Raw genomic sequence first — 22,802 nt, forward strand, 5'->3', positions numbered from 1 at the left:
CACTTTCAATGACTGGTGTATAATGACACCCAGGTCTCATTGCACCTCCCCTTTTCCTAATCGGCCACCATTCAGATAATAATCTGTTTTCCTATTTTTGCCACCAAAGTGGATAACTTCACATTTATCCACATTAAATTGCATCTGCCATGAGTTTGCCCACTCACCCAACCTATCCAAGTCACCCTGCATCCTCTTAGCATCCTCCTCACTGCTAACACTGCCACCCAGCTTCGTGTCATCCGCAAACTTGGAGATGCTGCATTTAATTCCCTCATCCAAGTCATTAATATATATTGTAAACAACTGGGGTCCCAGCACTGAGCCTTGCGGTACCCCACTAGTCACCGCCTGCCATTCTGAAAAGGTCCCGTTTATTCCCACTCTTTGCTTCCTGCCTGCTAACCAATTCTCCACCCACACCAATACCTTACCCCCAATACCGTGTGCTTTAAGTTTGCACACTAATCTCCTGTGTGGGACCTTGTCAAAAGCCTTTTGAAAATCCAAATATACCACATCCACTGGTTCTCCCCTATCCACTCTACTAGTTACATCCTCAAAAAATTCTATGAGATTCGTCAGACATGATTTTCCTTTCACAAATCCATGCTGACTTTGTCCGATCATTTCACCGCTTTCCAAATGTGCTGTTATCACATCCTTGATAACTGACTCCAGCAGTTTCCCCACCACCGACGTTAGGCTAACCGGTCTATAATTCCCCGGTTTCTCTCTCCCTCCTTTTTTAAAAACTGGGGTTACCTTAGCCACCCTCCAATCCTCAGGAACTCGTCCAGAATCTAACGAGTTTTGAAAAATTATCACTAATGCATCCACTATTTCTTGGGCTACTTCCTTAAGCACTCTAGGATGCAGACCATCTGGCCCTGGGGATTTATCTGCCTTCAATCCCTTCAATTTACCTAACACCACTTCCCTACTAACATGTATTTCACTCAGTTCCTCCATCTTACTGGACCCTCTGTCCCTTACTATTTCTGGAAGATTATTTATGTCCTCCTTAGTGAAGACAGAACCAAAGTAATTATTCAATTGGTCTGCCATGTCCTTGCTCCCCATAATCAATTCACCTGTTTCTGTCTGCAGGGGACATACATTTGTCTTTACCAGTCTTTTCCTTTTTACATATCTATAAAAGCTTTTACAGTCCGTTTTTATGTTCCCCGCCAGTTTTATCTCAATCTTTTTTTCCCCTTCCTAATTAAGCCCTTTGTCCTCCTCTGCTGAATTCTGAATTTCTCCCAGTCCTCAGGTGAGCCACTTTCTCTGGCTAATTTGTATGCTACTTCTTTGGAATTGATACTATCCCTAATTTCTCTTGTCAGCCACGGGTGCACTACCTTCCTTGATTTATTCTTTTGCCAAACTGGGATGAACAATTGTTGTAGTTCATCCATGCAACCTTTAAATGCTTGCCATTGCATATCCACCGTCAATCCTTTAAGTGTCATTTGCCAGTCTATCTTAGCTAATTCACGTCTCATACCTTCAAAGTTACCCCTCTAAGTTCAGAACCTTTGTTTCTGAATTAACTATGTCACTCTCCATATTAATGAAGAATTCCACCATATTATGGTCACTCTTACCCAAGGGGCCTCTCACGACAAGATGGCTAATTAACCCTTCCTCATTGCTCAAAACCCAGTCCAGAATAGCCTGCTCTCTAGTTGGTTCCTCGACATGTTGGTTCAAAAAAACCATCCCGCATACATTCCAAGAAATCCTCTTCCTCAGTTTGTTACATTTGAACATGGTGAATGTTTCATTCAGATTTGTACACTCGATTAGCCTGTCGGGTTACACAGCTGCCTGTCAAATGTGTTTTTTCCCTGCCAGACATTTCATCTCCAAAATAATCATTTATGGCATCAAGGGGCTCTGTAGTGAAGCTGTAGATCAAGCAAGCATGTTTCAGCTGGCTGATGAGGTCCTCCAAAAGCAGTTGAGAGGGGAGATTCTCAGTGGGTTCCAAGGAAGTGACTGGTTGCAGCATCCTGATAACATGAAAGGTACAGGGTATGGGAATATACTCACTGAATGGTTGACACTTATATTAGTCTTTTTCCAAGAAAGATCTTTCCTGGTTATGCCAATGAAGGTGCACCACAACATTTGTATCAATAGTTTTCAAAATAATCCGTTTCAGTTCTGACTGAAATCCAGATTCCACTCTGGCTGATTAGTGGAATCTTCATTTCCCTTGTGGGTTCAAATCCTGCTCCAGAGGCAGAGCACACGGTATCTAAGCTGATATCCCATAGCAGTGCTGAGGAAATGCTGCACTGTTAGGTTGTTTTCAGGCAAGCTGCAGAAGATGTCTTCTCACTGATTTAAAAGGAGGTCAAGAAGTTCTCCATGAGCCCCGTGGCTGGAGAGGGCAGCACTGAAGACAGGACCCTGGAGACTGCTCTGCCTGCTCCACAACCATGCATTCTAATGGAGAGCAGCAAAGGCATGAGGAAGGGAGTGGGATGTGAGACAGAGAGATGTGAGAGTAGGAGAGTGATACGAACATGAAAATAAAATGTTCAGGAATGAGACAGGGAGCAGGGTGCGTAGAAGAGAGAAACATGGGAATGTGAAAGAGAGCGATATATGGGAAATATGGGGGAAAAAGGGGGCAGGATGTGAGGGAAGTAGAGTGCCAGGCTTATGACGGAGAAGTGTAGGGACACAATACATTGCATTCTTTGCTACAGGAGTACCAAGAAATGAAAATGCACAAGACTCAGTGGTGGACATCTAACACTGAAGTGATGGTGTCTCTTGTGCTCTGAAACTATTGGAGAATGGCAGATAGAGGGAAGCCCATTATCAAATATTTGGTGTTGTGATCAGAGCACCCCCATGATCCAGAAATAACTGAGGCCTGGGAATAGGGATCCTGGCAAATGAAGCTCTTACATTTCTTTTCTAGTTACCTGATCTGTCTGAGCTTTACTGCTTCAACTGGGCTATTAATGCCAATCGTTCCAAGTCTGGTACTGGCAACTACTGTTGATGGAGGACAAAACAGCTGGAGCTTTTTATTTTAGTGGATTAGCAGGGCATGAAAAGAAAGTCTTTCAACTGCATCTTTCACAGCCTTGAGATGTCCAAAACTGTTTTGCAGCCAATATATGAAAAACAAATTAAGTTTCACTATCCTCAATCCACTACAATTTACTGTCAAGTTCTAGGGTTGATTGAAACTGAAAGTTGCAAATGTTTGTGGACAAGAAGGAATTGAGAAGAAAAACACTGGATGTTCGTGTTGGTAGCTGCAGTGATGCTGGTGACAGCTTTAAATTCCAGAAACAATCTCAAAAATCAGATGACATTGACATTCCCAAGTCCAAGAGTTGTTTGATCAGCCACATTTATACAGGTTTAACACTTGAGGGCCAACATCCAATCCAGGAGGAATCGATTTTGTTCCCGATTCTTACAGTAATAATAGCAAATGTGGACATTGATCGTGTGCCAGGGCAGAGCTGTGATAATAGACCATTGTGTGTTCAGTGAGGATGAAGACACCAAACTAGTTGCATAAATTACTTGAATCATGATGTCGTCTTCATCTGGCTGCATTTAAAAGAGCAACAGTGTTCGTAAGGGCTCCTCCTAAACAAAGCATGGAGTAAGTGCATTGATATAGCATGGAATTAGGAAATCAAAAATGTACTGAGTTTGGAATACAAGAATAAAATCTTGAGAAAAGCAGTGGTGTGCAGATTTCTTGGACCGGAATGAATACGATTTCATTTCCAAGCTTCTTTGCACCAAATGTTTATCTTTTTCTGACATTATGATAGCTCTAGAAAAAAGGTTCTTGTTTAGAATTTACCTATGCACCATACAGATTGTACTTTTAACTCTCCAGCGCTAATCGCACTCAAGCTCCCTTCTTTATCAAGCTATTGTCAGACTTTACTATTCAGCCTGCTGAAGGGTCTCATCTCGAAACATGACTCTTTATTCTTCTCGGTAGATGTTGCCTGACCTGCTGAGTTCCTCCAGCACTTTGTGCATATTAATTGCTCAGACTTCCCACTCCCTATCATGGCATTTCTGGAATCAAGCCTGCTGTCCAAGTTTATCTGTCTGCACCTTTTTCTAGATGGTATTGGAGGCATTGCAGGCTGCTAAGGGGGCAATGAGAAGGGGCACAGGAAGGCGCATTACCTAACTCTAGGATTAACAGGCTTGTCACAGGCACAGCTAGACTCCTCTGATAAGTAATGTCCACACAGTCAATCTATATCAAGACAATTTGCCCTGTCATTTTCTGCAACATTTCATACATGTGCCTGGAGGATTTTGGTAGTGGAGATGAAGGTCACAGTCACTCAAAGTTCAAAGCTCAAAGTAAATTTATTATCAATGTATGTATATGTCACCATATTCTACCCTGAAATTTATTTTCTTGCAGGCACTTACAGTAGAACAAAGAAATACAATAGAATCAATGAAAGACGACACACAAAAACAGAGAAACAACCCATGTGCAAAATCCATGTGCAAAACCCAATCCATCACAGGAAAAGCTTTCCTCATGTAATGCCCTGGTTCACATCTTTACTGTTATGCTGTAGGTGTTTCATTTAGCAGCTCTGTAAGAGCTGTTTGTTCTGCTTTCAGCCTGATTGGGTTATTGTTGAAGATAAGGGGTGACGTGGAACTTGTGCCATCCAATTGGTGGGAGGTTTTCTTGGAAGGGACAATAAGGTTGGGCTTGAGGCTTAATTTTTGTTTGAGAGGAGATGAAGAGAGAAGACACTGGGGAGAACCGGTCGTAGCTTACGATCAGTGGGAGACCCGTTTGCTCAAGATGGATTGCAGGTGATGTTCAGAAGGTGGTGTGTGCTTTCACATTGACCAAAGGCCCAGCACATGAGTGATGAACAAGTTTAAGACAAGCTCTAACTTTCTGCATATTTGATCCTTTAATCAGAATGGGCCCTTTTCTTTTTGTTATTCTTTACTAACCCTTCGGTTAAGATTCATAAATATAATTCCTTTAATCATATGCAGTGTACTGTTTGTTGTTTCGTGGCATTAATTTGTAACAGGGTAGCAAATGACACAGCATCCACACGAATTGGGGTTTGGGGTGGGATCCCCAAGTGTGCCTCAATCCCACGAGTTTGGCGGGGCCGGAGGTCATCTTCCCTAGGCTTATGCAGCTAAGGAAACCGGTGTGCTTCACTCACTGCTGAGCACATCCACGAGAAGCGCTGCCTCAAGAAAGCAGCATACATCAAGGAACCCACCATCCAGTCAATGCTCTCTTCTCGCACCTGCCTTCGGGAAGGACGAACAGGAGCCTCAGATCCCACACCACCAGATTCAAGAACAGTTATTACCCTTCAACCATCAGGCTTCCGAACCAATGTGGATAACTTCACTCATTTCAACACTGAACTAATTCCACAGCCTATGGACTCACTTTCAAAGACTCTGCAACTCACGTTCTCAGTGTTACTTATTTATTATTAATTTGGGGTTTTTTCTTAACTCTTGGTTTTCCAGCCTTAGCACCAGCCCAGCCCACTGCTGCTGATCTCTGCCACAGCTCACATTTTGCTGCCAAAAGCTGCACATTCAAGGAAAGGAGCCTCTCTCTGCTTTTCCTTTAGGACATGGGAGCTCCCCCCACCCCTCGTTCCCTGGAACTAGCAGTCTTTCCATTAGGGCAAAAGCTCAGAAAAGTGCATCTCCAAATTAGTTATATTGTAAAGTTCAAGTTCACAGTTACTGGTGTGTGTGTGTAGCATGATGCTTTACCATACAGGCGACCCAAGTTCAATTCCTGCCACTGCCTGTAAGGTGTTTGTACGTTCTCCCTGCGGCCGTGTGGGCTTCCTTTGGGTGCTCCGGTTTTCCCCCCCAGCAGCTCAAAGACAATACTGTTGGTAGATTTGTTGGTCATTGCAATTTATCTTGTGATTAGATGAGGATTAAATTGGGGGATTAATGGGAACGCAGCTCAAAGGGCCAGAAGGGCCTGCGCCACACTGATTCTCAATAAGTAAATAAATAACAGAGACGGTATGTTTTTTTTTAAACTGAATGCTAATGGAACTTAGGAACCTCAAAACTATGGTCAAGGACAAGAGACACTTATAAATCTGGCTCCTGTATCCAATAATTAGCTAAGGAAGCGACAGAGAACAGGAGAGTTAACATTTCAGAGCAAGGAAAAGATAGAAAATGAACATGCCCTGTGTTGCAGAGAAGCAGGAGGAGAGATTGACCATAGCACATTGAAACAAATGAATATTGCTAGCTGAGACAGCGTGGTGAAGGCTTATTAATCTGCTCGGACTGGAGGAGATGTAAACAAACAAAAACAAGAGAGAAGGAAAATAACATCAGGCATCTCCCGAGATACTCTTGCCAGGCTCATTTGTCAGTAACCCTGGGATATCTGTGAGGCCACTTTGCAAGCAGCACATCTCTCTGGTGGTTCATTATATTCCACCAGTTTCTCTGGGCCTCTTTCACTGAATGTTGGAGCATCCTCTCCTCTGCCTTTGTACCACCATACCTATTCCTCACAGAGTGTCACTGTGGGCCTCTCGCATGGTGACAATGTTCCCTTTTGGTAACACTCCTGAGGTAGCTAAGTTGCTTAATATAGAAACTCATTGGTTTAAATCAAGATTAAATGAAGTGGTAATGACATGCTGTTACCACAGGGAATCAAGCAAGGCAACATTTGATAATTGCAATCCCAAGAATATATTTCAGTTTCAATGTGCTATGAAATGATGTTTCAGAGTATCTGGTGAAGAAATGGAGTGTTTTGACTAGAAAATCTTCCTGCAATTGTACACGTTTAATGAGACCACAGACATAATATTAGACAATTTTCTTCTCTGTGAAGGAGGAAAGGGTTAGATTGATCTTACAATAGGTTAAAATGTCAGAACAACATCATGGACTGAAGGACCTGCACTGTGCTGTAATGATCTATATTCTACACAAGGGCCTGCACTGTGCTGTGGGGATCTATATTCTACACAGGGCCCGCACTGTGCTGTAGGGATCTATATTCTACACAGGGCCCGCACTGTGCTGTGGGGATCTATATTCTACACAGGACCCTGCACTGTGCTGCGGGGATCTATATTCTACACAGGACCCACACTGTGCTGTAGTGATCTATATTCTACACAATGAACTGCACTGTGCTGTAGTGATCTATATTCTACACAGGGCCCGCACTGTGCTGTAGTGATCTATATTCTACACAATGGACTGCATTGTGCTGTAGTGATCTATATTCTACACAAGGGACTGCACTGTGCTGTGGGGATCTATATTATACACAAGGGACAGCACTGTGCTGTAGTGATCTATATTCTACTCAAGGGACTGCACTGTGCTGTAGTGATCTATATTCTACACAAAGGCCTGCACTGCGCTGTAGTGATCTATATTCTAAAAAGGGACTGCACCGTGCTGTAGGGATCTATATTCTAAAAAGGGCCTGCACTGTGCTGTAGTGATCTATATTCTACACAGGGCCCGCACTGTGCTGTAGTGATCTATATTCTAAAAAGGGCTTGCACTGTGCTGTAGTGATCTATATTCTACACAAGGGACTGCACTGTGCTGTAGTGATCTATATTCTACACAAGGGACTGCACTGTGCTGTAGTGATCTATATTCTAAAAAGGGCCTGCACTGTGCTGTAGTGATCTATATTCTAAAAAGGGCCTGCACTGTGCTGTAGTGATCTATATTCTAAAAAGGGCCTGCACTGTGCTGTAGTGATCTATATTCTAAAAAGGGCCTGCACTGTGCTGTAGTGATTTATATTCTACACAGGGCCCTGCACTGTGCTGTAGGGATCTATATTCTACACAAGGCCCGCACTGTGCTGTGGGGATCTATATTCTACACAAGGGCCTGCACTGTGCTGTAGTGATCTATATTCTAAAAAGGGCTTGCACTGTGCTGTAGTGATCTATATTCTACACAAGGGACTGCACTGTGCTGTAGTGATTTATATTCTACACAGGGCCCTGCACTGTGCTGTAGGGATCTATATTCTACACAAGGCCCGCACTGTGCTGTGGGGATCTATATTCTACACAAGGGCCTGCAATGTGCTGTAGTGATCTATATTCTAAAAAGGGACTGCACTGTGCTGTGGGGATCTACATTCTAAAAAGGGACTGCACTGTGCTGTGGGGATCTACATTCTAAAAAGGGACTGCACTGTGCTGTGGGGATCTACATTCTACACAGGGCCCTGCACTGTGCTGTGGGGATCTATATTCTACACAGGGCCCTGCACTGTGCTGTAGTGATCTATATTCTACACAGGGCCCCGCACTGTGCTGTAGTCATCTATATTCTACACAAGGGCCCGCACTGTGCTGTGGGGATCTATATTCTAAACAAGGGACTGCACTGTGCTGTAGTGATCTATATTCTACACAGGGCCCGCACTGTGCTGTAGTGATCTATATTCTGCACAAGGGACTGCACTGTGCTGTGGGGATCTATATTCTGCACAAGGATTCCCAAATCCCTTTGCACCTCTGATTTTTGAATTTTCTCCCCGTTTAGAAAATAGTCTATGCCTTTATTCCTTCTATCCAAATGCATGACCATACACTTCCCTACACAATATTCCATCTGCCGCTTCTTTGCTCATTCTCCCAACCTGTTCAAGACCTTTTGCAGACTCCTTGTTTTCTCAACACAACCCACCCCTCCACCTACCTTTGTATCACCTGCAAACCTGGCCTCAAAGCCATCAATTCTGTCATCCAAATCATTGACGTCAAACGTGAAAGGAAGCAGTCGCAGTACCAACTGCTGCAGACACCACCTGTGACTGGCAGCCAACCAGAGTAGGCCCCCTTTATTGTGATTCTCTTCCCTCCTGCCAATCAGACTCTAACCATGCTAGTATCTTTTCCATAATATCATAGGCTCTTATCTTGTTAAGCAGCCTCATGTGCAGCACCCTTATCAAAGGCCTTCTGAAAATCCATGTCAACAACATCCACTGACTCTCCTTTGTCTACCCTGCCTATTATTTCCTCAAAGAATTCCAACAGATTTGACAGGCAAGACTTCCCCTTGAGGAAACCATGCTGACTTTGGCCTACTTTATCATGTGCCTCCAAGTACCCTGAAGCATTATCGTTAATAATGACTCCAACATCTTCCCAAACTGATGTCAGTCTATAATTTCCTTTCTTCTGTCTCCCTCTCTTCTTAAAGAGTGGAGCTTCATTTGCAATTTTCCAGTCCTCCGAAACCATTCCAGAATCTAGTGATTTTTGCTAATGCCTCAACAATCTCTCAGCTACCTCTTTCAGAACCCTGAGATGTATTCCATCTGGCTCAGGTGACTTATCTACCTTCATATCTTTCACTTTCCTAAGCATTTTCTCTTTAGTAATAGCAGCTACATTCACTTCTGTCCCCTGACACTTTTGAATTTCTGGCATACTGCTAGTGCCATGTTGCTAGTCATATTGAAGGCTGATGCAAAATATTATTAACTTCATCAGCCAGTTCTCTGTCCCTCATTGCTATCTCTCCAGAGTCATTTTCCAGAGGTCCAATATCCACTCTCGCCTCTCTTACTCTTTATATATCTGAAAATACTTTTTGATATTTTAGTTTACCTTCATATTTCATCTTTTTTCTCCTTATGTTTTTGTTCCAGTTGCCCCCTGTTGGTTTTTAAAAAGGTTTCCAATCCTCCAACTTCCCACTAATTTTGCTATATAATGTTTGCTTTTTTACTTTTATGCTTTGACTTCTCATCAGCTTTGGTTACCTCATCCTCTCTTTGGTATACTTCTTCAGCTCTGAGGTGTATCTATGCTGTGTCTTCCGGAGTTTCTGGGGACAATTCAGCATTGCTGTTCTCTGCTAGTGACTGCATCCCATCAACTACGGCCAGCTCCTCTCTCATGACTCCAATTCCCTTTCCTCCCTTGTAATGCTGATACATCTGACTTTGTCTTCTCCCTCTCAAACTACAGGGTGAATTCTATTATATAATTGATCTCTGCTCCCCAGGGGTTCCTTTACCTTAAACTCCCTATTCAAATCTAGTTCATTATACACCTAATCCAGAATTGCCATTTCCCTCGTGGGTCAATCATAAACAGCTCTAGAAAGCCATCACATAGGCATTCGACAAATTCCCTCACTTGGATTCCAGCACCAAATTGATCTTCCCAATCTACCTGATATGAAATTCCCCATGACTATCATAACATTGCCCTTATTACAGGACTTTACTATTTCCCATTGAAATTTACAAAGTATATTCCATATCCTGGCTACTGTATAACTCCTCTCAGGGTCTTTTTACACTTGCAGTTTCTTAACTCTACACACGAGGATTCTACATCTTTTGATCCTATGTCACCTCTTTCTGAGGATTTGATTTCATTTTTACCACCAGAGCCACTCCACCTCTTCTGCTTCCCTGCCTGTACTTTCAGTGCAAGGTGTATCCTTGGATGTTAAGATCCTAACTACGATATTCTTTCAGCCACTACTCAGTGATGCCCACAAATTCATACCCACCAATCTCTAACTGCACAAGCAACACACATATACTGGTGAACGCAGCAGGCCAGGCAGCATCTCTAGGAAGAGGTGCAGTCGACGTTTCAGGCCGAGACCCTTCGTCAGGACTAACTGAAGGAAGAGTGAGTAAGGGATTTGAAAGTTGGAGGGGGAGGGGGAGATCCAAAATGACAGGAGAAGACAGGAGGCGGAGGGATGGAGCCAAGAGCTGGACGGGTGATAGGCAAAAGGGATACGAGAGGATCATGGGACAGGAGGTCTGGGAAGAAAGACCGGGGGGGGGGGGACCTAGAGGATGGGCAAGGGGTATATTCAGAGGGACAGAGGGAGAAAAAGGAGAGTGAGAGAAAGAATGTGTGTATAAAAATAAGTAACAGATGGGGTACGAGGGGGAGGTGGGGCATTAGCGGAAGTTAGAGAAGTCAATGTTCATGCCATCAGGTTGGAGGCTACCCAGACGGAATATAAGGTGTTGTTCCTCCAACCCGAGTGTGGCTTCATCTTTACAGTAGAGGAGGCCGTGGATAGACATGTCAGAATGGGAATGGGATGTGGAATTAAAATGTGTGGCCGCTGGGAGATCCTGCTTTCTCTGGCGGACAGAGCGTAGGTGTTCAGCAAAGCAGTTTCCCAGTCTGCGTCGGGTCTCGCCAATATATAGAAGGCCACATCGGGAGCACCGGACGCAGTATATCACCCCAGCCGACTCACAGGTGAAGTATTGCCTCACCTGGAAGGACTGTTTGGGGCCCTGAATGGTGGTAAGGGAGGAAGTGTAAGGGCATGTGTAGCACTTGTTCCACTTACACGGATAAGTGCCAGGAGGGAGATCAGTGGGGAGGGATGGGGGGAACAAATGGACAAGGGAGTCGCGTAGGGAGCGATCCCTGCGGAATGCAGAGAGATGGGGGGAGGGAAAGATGTGCTTAGTGGTGGGATCCCGTTGGAGGTGGCAGAAGTTACGGAGAATAATATGTTGGACCTGGAGGCTGGTGGAGTGGTAGGTGAGGACCAGGGGAACCCAGTGGGGTGGCGGGTGGATGGAGTGAGAGCAGATGTACGTGAAATGGGGGAGATGCGTTTAAGTGCAGAGTTGATAGTGGAGGAAGGGAAACCCTTTCTTTAAAAAAGGAAGACATCTCCCTCGTCCTAGAATGAAAAGCCTCATCCTGAGAGCAGATGCGATGGAGGCGGAGGAATTACGAGAAGGGGATGGCGTTTTTGCAAGAGACAGGGTGAGAAGAGGAATAGTCCAGATAGCTGTGAGAGTCAGTAGGCTTATAGTAGACATCAGTGGATAAGCTGTCTCCAGAGACAGAGACAGAAAGATCTAGAAAGGGGAGGGAGGTGTCGGAAATGGACCAGGTAAACTTGAGGGCAGGGTGAAAGTTGGAGGCAAAGTTAATAAAGTCAACGAGCTCTGCATGCGTGCAGGAAGCAGCGCCAATGCAGTCGTCGATGTAGTGAAGGAAAAGTGGGGGACAGATACCAGAATAGGCACGGAACATAGATTGTTCCACAAAGCCAACAAAAAGCCAGCCATACGGGTGTCCATAGCTACACCTTTAGTTTGGAGGAAGTGGGAGGAGCCAAAGGAGAAATTATTAAGAGTAAGGACTAATTCCGCTAGACGGAACAGAGGGGAACTGATTGAGGGGAGTAGAGGGGAACTGATTAGGTCTGGAATCCAAAAAGAAGCGTAGAGCTTTGAGACCTTCCTGATGGGGGATGGAAGTATATAGGGACTGGACATCCATGGTGAAAATAAAGCAGTGGGGGCCAGGGAACTTAAAATCATCGAAAAGTTTAAGAGCGTGAGAAGTGTCACGAACATAGGTCGGAAGGGATTGAACAAGGGGGGATAAAACGTGTCGAGGTATGCAGAAACGAGTTCGGTGGGGCAGGAGCAAGCTGAGACAATAGGTCGGCCAGGACAGGCAGGTTTGTGGATCTAACTGCACAAGACCACTTACTGTATTCCATACACTGTGCATTCAAATATAACACTTTCAGTCCTGTATTCATCACCCTTTTTGATTTTGCCTTCATGTTACACTTCACCTCATTCCACTGACTGCAATTTTGCCTGATCATCTGCCTGTCCTTCCTCACTGTCTCACTAGACACTGCACAGACTTGAGTACTAACTTCCCCATCCTCAGCCCTATTGCTCAGGTTCCCATCCCCCTGCGTACTTGGTTCAAACCCTCCCCAAGTGCTCTACCAAACCTACCTACAAGGATATTGGTCTCCCTCGGATTCAGGTGTAAGCTGCCTGTTTTGTACAGGTCATACCTTCCCCAGAAGAGATTCTAATGATTCAGAAATAAGAAACCCTGCCTCCTGCACCAGTTCCTCAGCCACTCATTCATCAGTACTGTCATCCTATTCCTGCCCTGACTAGCATGTGATACTGGGATTAATGCAAAGATTATGACCCTGGAGGTCCTGCTCCTCTTCCTTACCTCCCTATACTCACTGCACAGGACCTTTTCTCCCTTTCTACCTGCGTCATTAGTGGCAACATGCACCACAACCTCTGCTGCTCACCCTCCCTCTTGGGAATATTCTGCAACCCCTTTGAGACATCCTAGAGACTCACACCTGGGAGGTAACACACTATTCTTGCTTCTTCTTCGTTCCCATAGAATCTGCTGCCTGTTCCCCTAACTATCGAGTCTCCTATCACTATCACTCTACCTGACTTTATGTTTCCCTGTTGAGCCTCTGAGCTGGCCACAGTGCCACAGGCCTGGCTGCCTCTGCTGTGCCCTGACGGGTCATTCCCCCCAGCAGTATCCAAAGGGGTACACATGTTGCTGAGGGGAATGGCCACAGGTAAACCCTGCACTGATTGCTTACCCTCCTTACTTCTTCTGGTGGTCACCCATCTACTACCTGAAGCCTACACTCTGGGTGTGACAACATCAGTGAAAAAGATCATCTATGAAGTTTTCAGTCTCCAGCATGGTCCTGAATGCATCCAGCTCCAGTTCCACTTCCTTGACCTTATCAGGCAGAACCTGAAGATGGCTGAGCTTCCTGCATATGTGTTATCTGCATGAAACTAGATGTTGATCTAGGATGAAGCTGTATCACAGGCAAAGCAGTTTAGACCACTGGGCTTTACAGTGAACCAGAAAGCCTGTTGGTCTGTTATACCTTTGCTGATTCTTGAAAAATGCCAACCAGTTTATGATTTAGGCTTTCTCCCACGCAGAACCATTTTTAAAATGTGCCTTGAGAATTCAGCACTTCTACCTTCCTGACTTAATTGCAATGAAGGAGAGTCAGGGTTTAGATGAGACCATCGTTAGACAGAATTGATGGCTTTGTGGCCAAGTTTGTGGATGATATGAAGTTAGGTGAAGGGACAATTAGTGCTGAGAAGCAGGGAGTCTGGTTAGACAGATTGGGAGGATTGGCAGAGATGTGTATGTCCATCCACTTTGTTAGAAGCAATAAAGGTATTGACCATTTTTGAAACAGGAATTCAGAAATCAGAGGTGAAAAGGGCACTCTCCTACAGGATTCCTTTAAGGTCAACTTGTTAGGTTGATGGTAAGGAAGACAAATGCAATGTTAGTATTCATTTCGAGGGGATTAGAATATAAAAGCAAGGATGTTTTGCTAAGGCTTTATAATGCATTGGTCAGACCGCACCTAGAGTATTGTGAGCTTATCTAAGAAAGGATGTGCTGGCAATGGAGAAGGTTCAGAGGAGGTTCACAAGAATGATTCAGTGAATGAAAGTGTTAATGCATGATGAGTATTTACATAGAAACATAGAAAATAGGTGCAGGAGTAGGCCATTTGGCCTTTCGAGCCTGCACCACCATTCAGTATGATCATGGCTGATCATCCAACTCAGAACCCTGTACCTGCCTTTTCTCCATACCCCCGATCCCTTTAGCCACAAGGGCCATACCTACCTCCCTCTTAGATATAGCCAATGAACTGACCTCAAGTGTTTCCTGAGGCAGAGAGTTCCAGAGATTCACCACTCTCTGTGTGAAGAAGTTTTTCCTCATCTCGGTCCTAAAAGGCTTCACCTTTATCCTCAAACTGTGACCCCTCGTCTGGACTTCCCCAACATCGGGAACAATCTTCCTGCATCTAGCCTGTCCAATCCCTTTAGAATTTAATACGTTTTAATAAGATCCCCCCTCAATCTTCTAAATTCCAGAGAGTATAAGCCTCGTCGATCCAGTCTTTCATCATATGAAAGTCCTGCCATCCCAGGAATCAATCTGGTGAACCTTCTTTGTACTCCCTCTATGGCAAGAATGTCTTTCCTCAGATTAGGGGACCAAAACTGCGCACAATACTCCAGGTGTGGTCTCACCAAGGCCTTGTACAACTGCAGTAGTACCTCCATGCTCCTGTACTCGAATCCTCTTGCTATGAATGCCAGCATACCATTTGCTTTTTTCACCGCCTGCTGTACCTGCATGCCCACTTTCAATGACTGGTGTATAATGACACCCAGGTCTCGTTGCTCCTCCCCATTTCCTAATCTGCCACCATCCAGATAATAATCTGTTTTCCTGTTCTTGCCACCAAGGTGGATAACCTCACTTTGATGGCTTTGGGCCTGTACTCACTGGAATTTAGAAGAATGAGGGGGGAAACCTATCAAATATTGAAAGGCCTAGATAGAGTGGATGTGGAATGTATGTTTTCTACAGTGTGGGAGTCTAGTACTGGAGGGTACAGCCTCAGAATAGAGCGAGGTCCCTTTAGAACAGAGATGAGGAGCAATTTCTTTAGCCAGAGGGTAGTGAATCTGTCAAATTCATTCCCAGAGACAGCTGCAGAGGACAAGTCACTGGGTTTATTTAAAATGGGTGTTGACAGGTTCTTGATTAGTAAAGGCGTTAAATAGAAACATAGAAACATAGAAAATAGGTGCAGGAGTAGGCCATTCGGCCCTTCGAGCCTGCACCGCCATTTATTATGATCATGGCTGATCATCCAACTCAGAACCCAGCCTTCCCTCCATACCCCCTGACCCCTGTAGCCACAAGGGCCATATCTAACTTCCTTTTAAACATAGCTAATGAACTGGCCTCAACAGTTTGCTGTGGCAGAGAATTCCACAGATTCACCACTCTCTATGTGAAGAAGTTTTTCCTAATCTCGGTCCTAAAAGGCTTCCCCTCTATCCTCAAACTGTGACCCCTCGTTCTGGACCTCCCCAACATCGGGAACAATCTTCCCGCATCTAGCCTGTCCAATCCCTTTAGGATCTTATACGTTTCAATCAGATCCCCCCTCAATCTTCTAAATTCCAACGAGTACAAGCCCAGTTCATCCAGTCTTTCTTCATATGAAAGACCTGCCATCCCAGGAATCAATCTGGTGAACCTTCTTTGTACTCCCTCTATGGCAAAGATGTCTTTCCTCAGATTAGGGGACCAAAACTGCACACAATACTCCAGGTGTGGTCTCACCAAGGCCTTGTACAACTGCAGTAGTACCTCCCTGCTCCTGTACTCGAATCCTCTCGCTATAAATGCCAGCATACCGTTCGCCTTTTTCACCGCCTGCTATACCTGCATGCCCACTTTCAATGACTGGTGTATAATGACACCCAGGTCTCGTTGCACCTCCCCTTTTCCTAATCGGCCACCATTCAGATAATAATCTGTTTTCCTATTTTTGCCACCAAAGTGGATAACTTCACATTTATCCACATTAAATTGCATCTGCCACGAGTTTGCCCACTCACCCAACCTATCCAAGTCACCCTGCATCCTCTTAGCATCCTCCTCACTGCTAACACTGCCACCCAGCTTCGTGTCATCCGCAAACTTGGAGATGCTGCATTTAATTCCCTCATCCAAGTCATTAATATATATTGTAAACAACTGGGGTCCCAGCACTGAGCCTTGCGGTACCCCACTAGTCACCGCCTGCCATTCTGAAAAGGTCCCGTTTATTCCCACTCTTTGCTTCCTGTCTGCTAACCAATTCTCCACCCACACCAATACCTTACCCCCAATACCATGTGCTTTAAGTTTGCACACTAATCTCCTGTGTGGGACTTTGTCAAAAGCCTTTTGAAAATCCAAATATACCACATCCACTGGTTCTCCCCTATCCACTCTACTAGTTACATCCTCAAAAAATTCTATGAGATTCGTCAGACATGATTTTCCTTTCACAAATCCATGCTGACTTTGTCCGATCATTTCACCGCTTTCCAAATGTGCTGTTATCACATCCTTGATAACTGACTCCAGCAGTTTCCCCACCACCGACGTTAGGCTAACCGGCCTATAATTCCCCGGTTTCTCTCTCCCTCCTTTTTTAAAAAGTGGGGTTACATTAGCCACCCTCCAATCCTCAGGAACTAGTCCAGAATCTAATGAGTTTTGAAAAATTATCACTAATGCATCCACTATTTCTTGGGCTACTTCCTTAAGCACTCTGGGATGCAGACCATCTGGCCCTGGGGATTTATCTGCCTTCAATCCCTTCAATTTACCTAACACCACTTCCCTACTAACATGTATTTCGCTCAGTTCCTCCATCTCACTGGACCCTCTGTCCCTTACTATTTCTGGAAGATTATTTATGTCCTCCTTAGTGAAGACAGAACCAAAGTAATTATTCAATTGGTCTGCCATGTCCTTGCTCCCCATAATCAATTCACCTGTTTCTGTTTGCAGGGGACCTACATTTGTCTTTATCAGTCTTTTCCTTTTTACATATCTATAAAAGCTTTTACAGTCCGTTTTTATGTTCTCTGCCAGTTTTCTCTCATAATCTTTTTTCCCCTTCCTAATTAAGCCCTTTGTCCTCCTCTGCTGAACTCTGAATTTCTCCCAGTCCTCAGGTGAGCCACTTTCTCTGGCTAATTTGTATGCTACTTCTTTGGAATTGATACTATCCCTAATTTCTCTTGTCAGCCACGGGTGCACTACCTTCCTTGATTTATTCTTTTGCCAAACTGGGATGAACAATTGTTGTAGTTCATCCATGCAACCTTTAAATGCCTGCCATTGCATATCCACCGTCAATCCTTTAAGTGTCATTTGCCAGTCTATCTTAGCTAATTCACGACTCATACCTTCAAAGTTACCCCTCTTTAAGTTCAGAACCTTTGTTTCTGAATTAACTACGTCACTCTCCATGTTAATGAAGAATTCCACCATATTATGGTCACTCTTACCCAAGGGGCCTCTCACGACAAGATCGCTAATTAACCCTTCCGCATTGCTCAAAACCCAGTCCAGAATAGCCTGCTCTCTAGCCGGTTCCTCGACATGTTGGTTCAAAAAACCATCCCGCATACATTCCAAGAAATCCTCTTCCTCAGCACCTTTACCAATTTGGTTCACCCAGTCTACATGTAGATTGAAGTCACCCATTATAACTGCTGTTCCTTTATTGCACACATTTCTAATTTCCTGTTTAATACCATCTCCGACCTCACTACTACTGTTAGGTGGCCTGTACACAACTCCCACCAGCGTCTTCTGCCCCTTAGTGTTACGCAGCTCTACCCATTTCGATTCCACATCTTCCCGGCTTATGTCCTTCCTTTCTATTGCGTTAATCTCTTTTTTAACCAGCAACGCCACCCCACCTCCCCTTCCTTCATGTCTATCCCTCCTGAATATTGAATATCCCTGAACATTGAGCTCCCATCCCTGGTCACCCTGGAGCCATGTCTCTGTGATCCCAACTATATCATAATCATGTTACGTGGAGATGGTGTTGAGAGGAATAATAAATCACACATGATGGAATGGCAAAGCAGGCTGATGCTCCGAATGGCCTAATTCTGCTCTTATGCCTTATTCTGCTATGGTCTTGTGGCAGACACATCACAATAGGACTGGGGAGTTGCACTGAAATGGGTTGACACCAGGAAATTCTGCCTTTTGAAGTGGACAGAGTAAGGTGCTTGACGAAGTGGTTCTCCCTTTCTGTCGGGCCACATGAGGAGTGCCAGATGCAATAGATGAGCCTCACAGGTTAACTTTCGCCTTACCTCGAAGGACTGCTTGGGACCCTGAATGGTGGTGAGGGAAGAGGCATAGGGGCGGCTGTAGAACTCGTCATACTTGCAGGAATAGGTTTCAGAATGGAGACTACTGAGTGTGGATAAGGGAGTCATGTAGAGATTGATCCCTATAGAAAGCGGAGAGGGCTTAGAGGAGGCCATTGGCAGACAATGAGAATGGAAAGTAGAATTAAAATGCGTGGCTATCCAGAGATCTTGCCTTTTACGGTGGAAAGAGTGAAGGTATCTGTTGAAGCAGTCCTCCAAACTGTGTCAGATCTCATGATGTAGAGGGGAGTACAGTCACCTTGCCTAGAAGGACCGGGTGGGGCCCTGCACGGTGAGGGAGGAGGTATTTTGCAAACATCGACTGATACATATATTTCTCATTTCCAAACAAGTTCTTCTGTAGGTGGTTTTAAATGTACAGAATATTGACCTCACTGAACTGACCAATGATTTGGAGATGGGACAGAGCAGATAATTCACAGCACCATTTACTCTGGTTAACTACATTATTGTCACTAGTGACAGGCTTACACTTATTTATTTAGAGATACAATGCAGAACAGGCCCTTGCGGCCTAAAGAGTCACACCACCCAGCAACCTATTTAGCCTAATCACAAGACAATTTACAATTACCAATTAACCTACCAATTTGTACTGTACACCCAGAGGAAACCCATGCATTCCTGGGAAAGCCAGCTTCTTACCCATTTCTTATTGAGGACTCAGGAATTGAACTCTGAACTCCAATGCCCTGTGCTGTAATAGTGATGCACTAACCGCTATGCTGTTGTAGTGCCCATCAGCACTCTAGTTATCAAGCTTCTCATTGGCGAAAACAACTTTGATAGAATTTCCTCTTATGCACAGTGACACAGCTAATCCTACTTTCCTTTCTCCTATGGTCCACTCTCCTTTTCTATCAGATTCCTTCCTCTCCAGCCCCTTACCTTTCCCACCCACCTGGCTTCACTCATCACCTTCCAGCTATTCTCCTTCCCCTTCCCGCTTTCTTCCCAATCTTGAAGAAGGGTCGCAGTCCGAAGCTTCAACTGTTTATTCACTTCCATAGCTGCTGTCTGACCTACTGATTTCCTCCAGCATTGTGTGCATTGCTTTGGATTTCCAGCAAATCCAGGATTTCTCATGTTTATAATCAATTAGCTGTCTCACAACGCTAGAGACCTTGGTTTTATCCAGGCCTTTAGTTTGAAATCCACATAGTGTCTCAGTACTTTTTTTTATTATTTGCACTTTTGTCATCTTTTGCAGATTGGTTGTTTGTCATTCCTTATGTATGGTTTTTTATAAACTTGATTGTATGTCTTGATTTTCCTTTAAATGCCTACAAAAAATGAATCTACGTGCTTTAATAATAAATATACTGTATATATTTTGACTTTGACTCCCTGTGACCACGTGGGTTCCTCCCAGTGTGCTCCAGTTCCCTCCCACATCCTAAACACATGCAGGTTTGAAAATTAATTGGTCACTGTAAATTGCTCCTCTTATGCAAGTGAATGGTAAAAATCAGGGGAGTGTTGATGGAATGTGGGGACAACAAAGCAAGTTGGGCTAATATTGGATTGTTGTAAATATTTTTTTGACAGGCCGCATAGTATTGGTGGGCTGAAGGGCCAGTTTCTGTGCTGTCTCTCTCTACAGCTCTGCAAAGGCCATTATTATAGTAGTAGCATTACGATCACTCAAGCTGAGTATGATGTTCTCCTTTGGTGGGTCCTCAGGCTGATCTGGGATGTCAGGGTGGATTTTCTGAATCGCGTTTGCCTGTGTTTAACAAACGCGAGGAGGATGCACAAGCAGCATGGGATCGGGGTCTAATGGCACAGAATGCAAGATGATTGGGAACCTTTCACTACTGAGCCATCATGGCCTGCAGTGCCATTGTGATGTTTCATCATCTTCCGCCAGCTCCACCTCAAGCCTTGCTTGGATTGCTCTTTGCCTGGAACCTCTTCCTTGTCATGCGTGACCCTACCAGGAGCAAAGTGCCAGTCGGCTAAACTCCAGCCAGCATTTCTCTCAGAATCGCAGGAAGTCACAAGCCTCTTCAGCATGACGAAGTGATGATCCTTGAAGATAATAGGTGCATATATGACAGTATAACACAGTCGTACATTGTCATGACTCCTTTTCTTCAATCTCCAACAAATAAATTCAGCTAAAAATATTAGGTTGCTTGCAAGAAATGATCCAAATACTTGGGGAATGAGCCAGTCCAGGTGACAGACCTGATAGTGGGTGAAAAATTTGGGAATAGTGATCACAATGTTTTAAAATAGTTATGAGTCAGGATAAAATTGGATCTTGCAGTAAGGTTCTAAAAATTGGAGTAGAGAAAATTATGATAGGATATGACAAGGGGTGTTGATTAGGAGCAACTTCTGTGGAACAATTCAACTTCAGACATGTGGGAGTTGTTTAAAGACCTTGCTGATCAGAGTTCAGGATTGGCATGTTCCAGTAAGGAGTAAGGAGAAGGATGGCAAGATAAGGGAACCTTGGATGACGCAAGTCGTCCTAAATTTAGTCAGGAAGGAAAAGGAAGCTTATGTAAAATTTAGAAAGCTAAAAATCAAACTTGGCTCTCGTGGAATATAAAGACAGCAGGAAAATATTCAAGCAGGAAGGCCAAAAGGGGCCATGAGATGTTCTTGGTGAACAGGGTCAAGATGAATCCCAAGACATTTTATGCTTCTATTAAGAAAAAGAGAATAATTAAGAGAGGGTTCACAGATTGAACTTGTGCTTGGAAGCAGAGCAAATAGCTGCGATGCTAAATAAATACTTTGCATCAGTACTTACCAAGGAAGAGGACTTGGAGGAGAGCAGTAACAATTAAATCCCTAACCCTTTATGTAAAGAAGATCATTTCATTCCACCACTGGACTATTATTACCTACTGTACTTACATTCCTACCTCTTCCCTTGGCTTACTGGGATTTATATCCATCACAAGATTTGATTTTTGTCTAATACTCTCTTAATGCTCCTCTTAATCCATCCACAGTGCAGAAATGTCACCGATCACTTGACTACTGTTATACTACCATCAAGAACACACACTGTGGCATCCCACATCCACACTTTTGGAAATGCTGATCATCTGGCTGTACTTCTACTCATGTTGTACAGACAGAGACTAAAGACCACAGCACCAGTGGTGAGGACTAAGGTGGCATGTTCAAGGGAGGTGAACAAGCACTTACAGGACTGCTTTGAATAGGTGGACTGGACAATATTCGGGGATTCATCTTCATATCTGAATGAATATGCCACAGTTGTCACTGACTTCATCAAGATCTGTATGGATATGTGTGCCTTTGAGAACATACTGGACATACCCAAACTAAAAGCCGTGGATGAACCAGGAGAGTTATAGTCTGCTGAGGGCTAGAACTAGAGCTATGACTGGTGATCGAGAATTTACAAGAAGTTCAGCTATCTTAAGAGCAGAAAAAAAATATTCTGTTTGAAGTTGGAGACAGACTCAGGTGCACATCAGCTCCAGAAGGGTTGAAGGCCATTACTTCCTGCAAGGCGAAACCTAACATCATGAATGCCCTGGGATGTTTCACCGCCAGATAAACTTCCTTTGCACGCTTTGAAAGAGAGAATAAAACTACACCTGTGCAAATCCTTGCAGCATCTGGTGACCCTGTGACCTGTCTTGGAGACCGACATTAGAACATCATTCAAGACGGTGAACCCTCATTAGGAGTCAGGCCATAATGGTATACGTGGTAGGGCACTGAAAACCTGTGCCAACCAACTCGTAAGTGTGTTCAAGGACATTTTTAATCTCTTACTGCTTCAGCTAGAGGTTTCCACCTGCTTCAAAAGGGTGACAATCATATCAGTGCCCAAGAACAGGAGGGTGAGCTGCCTCAATGGCCATTACCCTGTGGCCCTCACAACTACCATGATAAAATGCTTTGAAAGGTCATAGACAGAATCAACTCCTGCCTAACCAAGGATCTAGACATGCTGCAATATGCCTATCGCCACAATATGGTGATTAACTGTCTTCTATATTGCATTGTTGTCACAAATTGCTATTTGATATTGTTCTTCATTACTCTAGTCTAAGGGACAATCTCTCTTCCCTCGGCCATTGAAAGAAACTAGATTTTTCATTGCCCCTTTCAATTATATATGGACGATGGCTATACATAGATCAAG

The sequence above is a fragment of the Mobula hypostoma genome, chromosome 2 (assembly GCF_963921235.1).
Source record: "Mobula hypostoma chromosome 2, sMobHyp1.1, whole genome shotgun sequence".
Lineage (NCBI taxonomy): Eukaryota > Metazoa > Chordata > Chondrichthyes > Myliobatiformes > Myliobatidae > Mobula > Mobula hypostoma.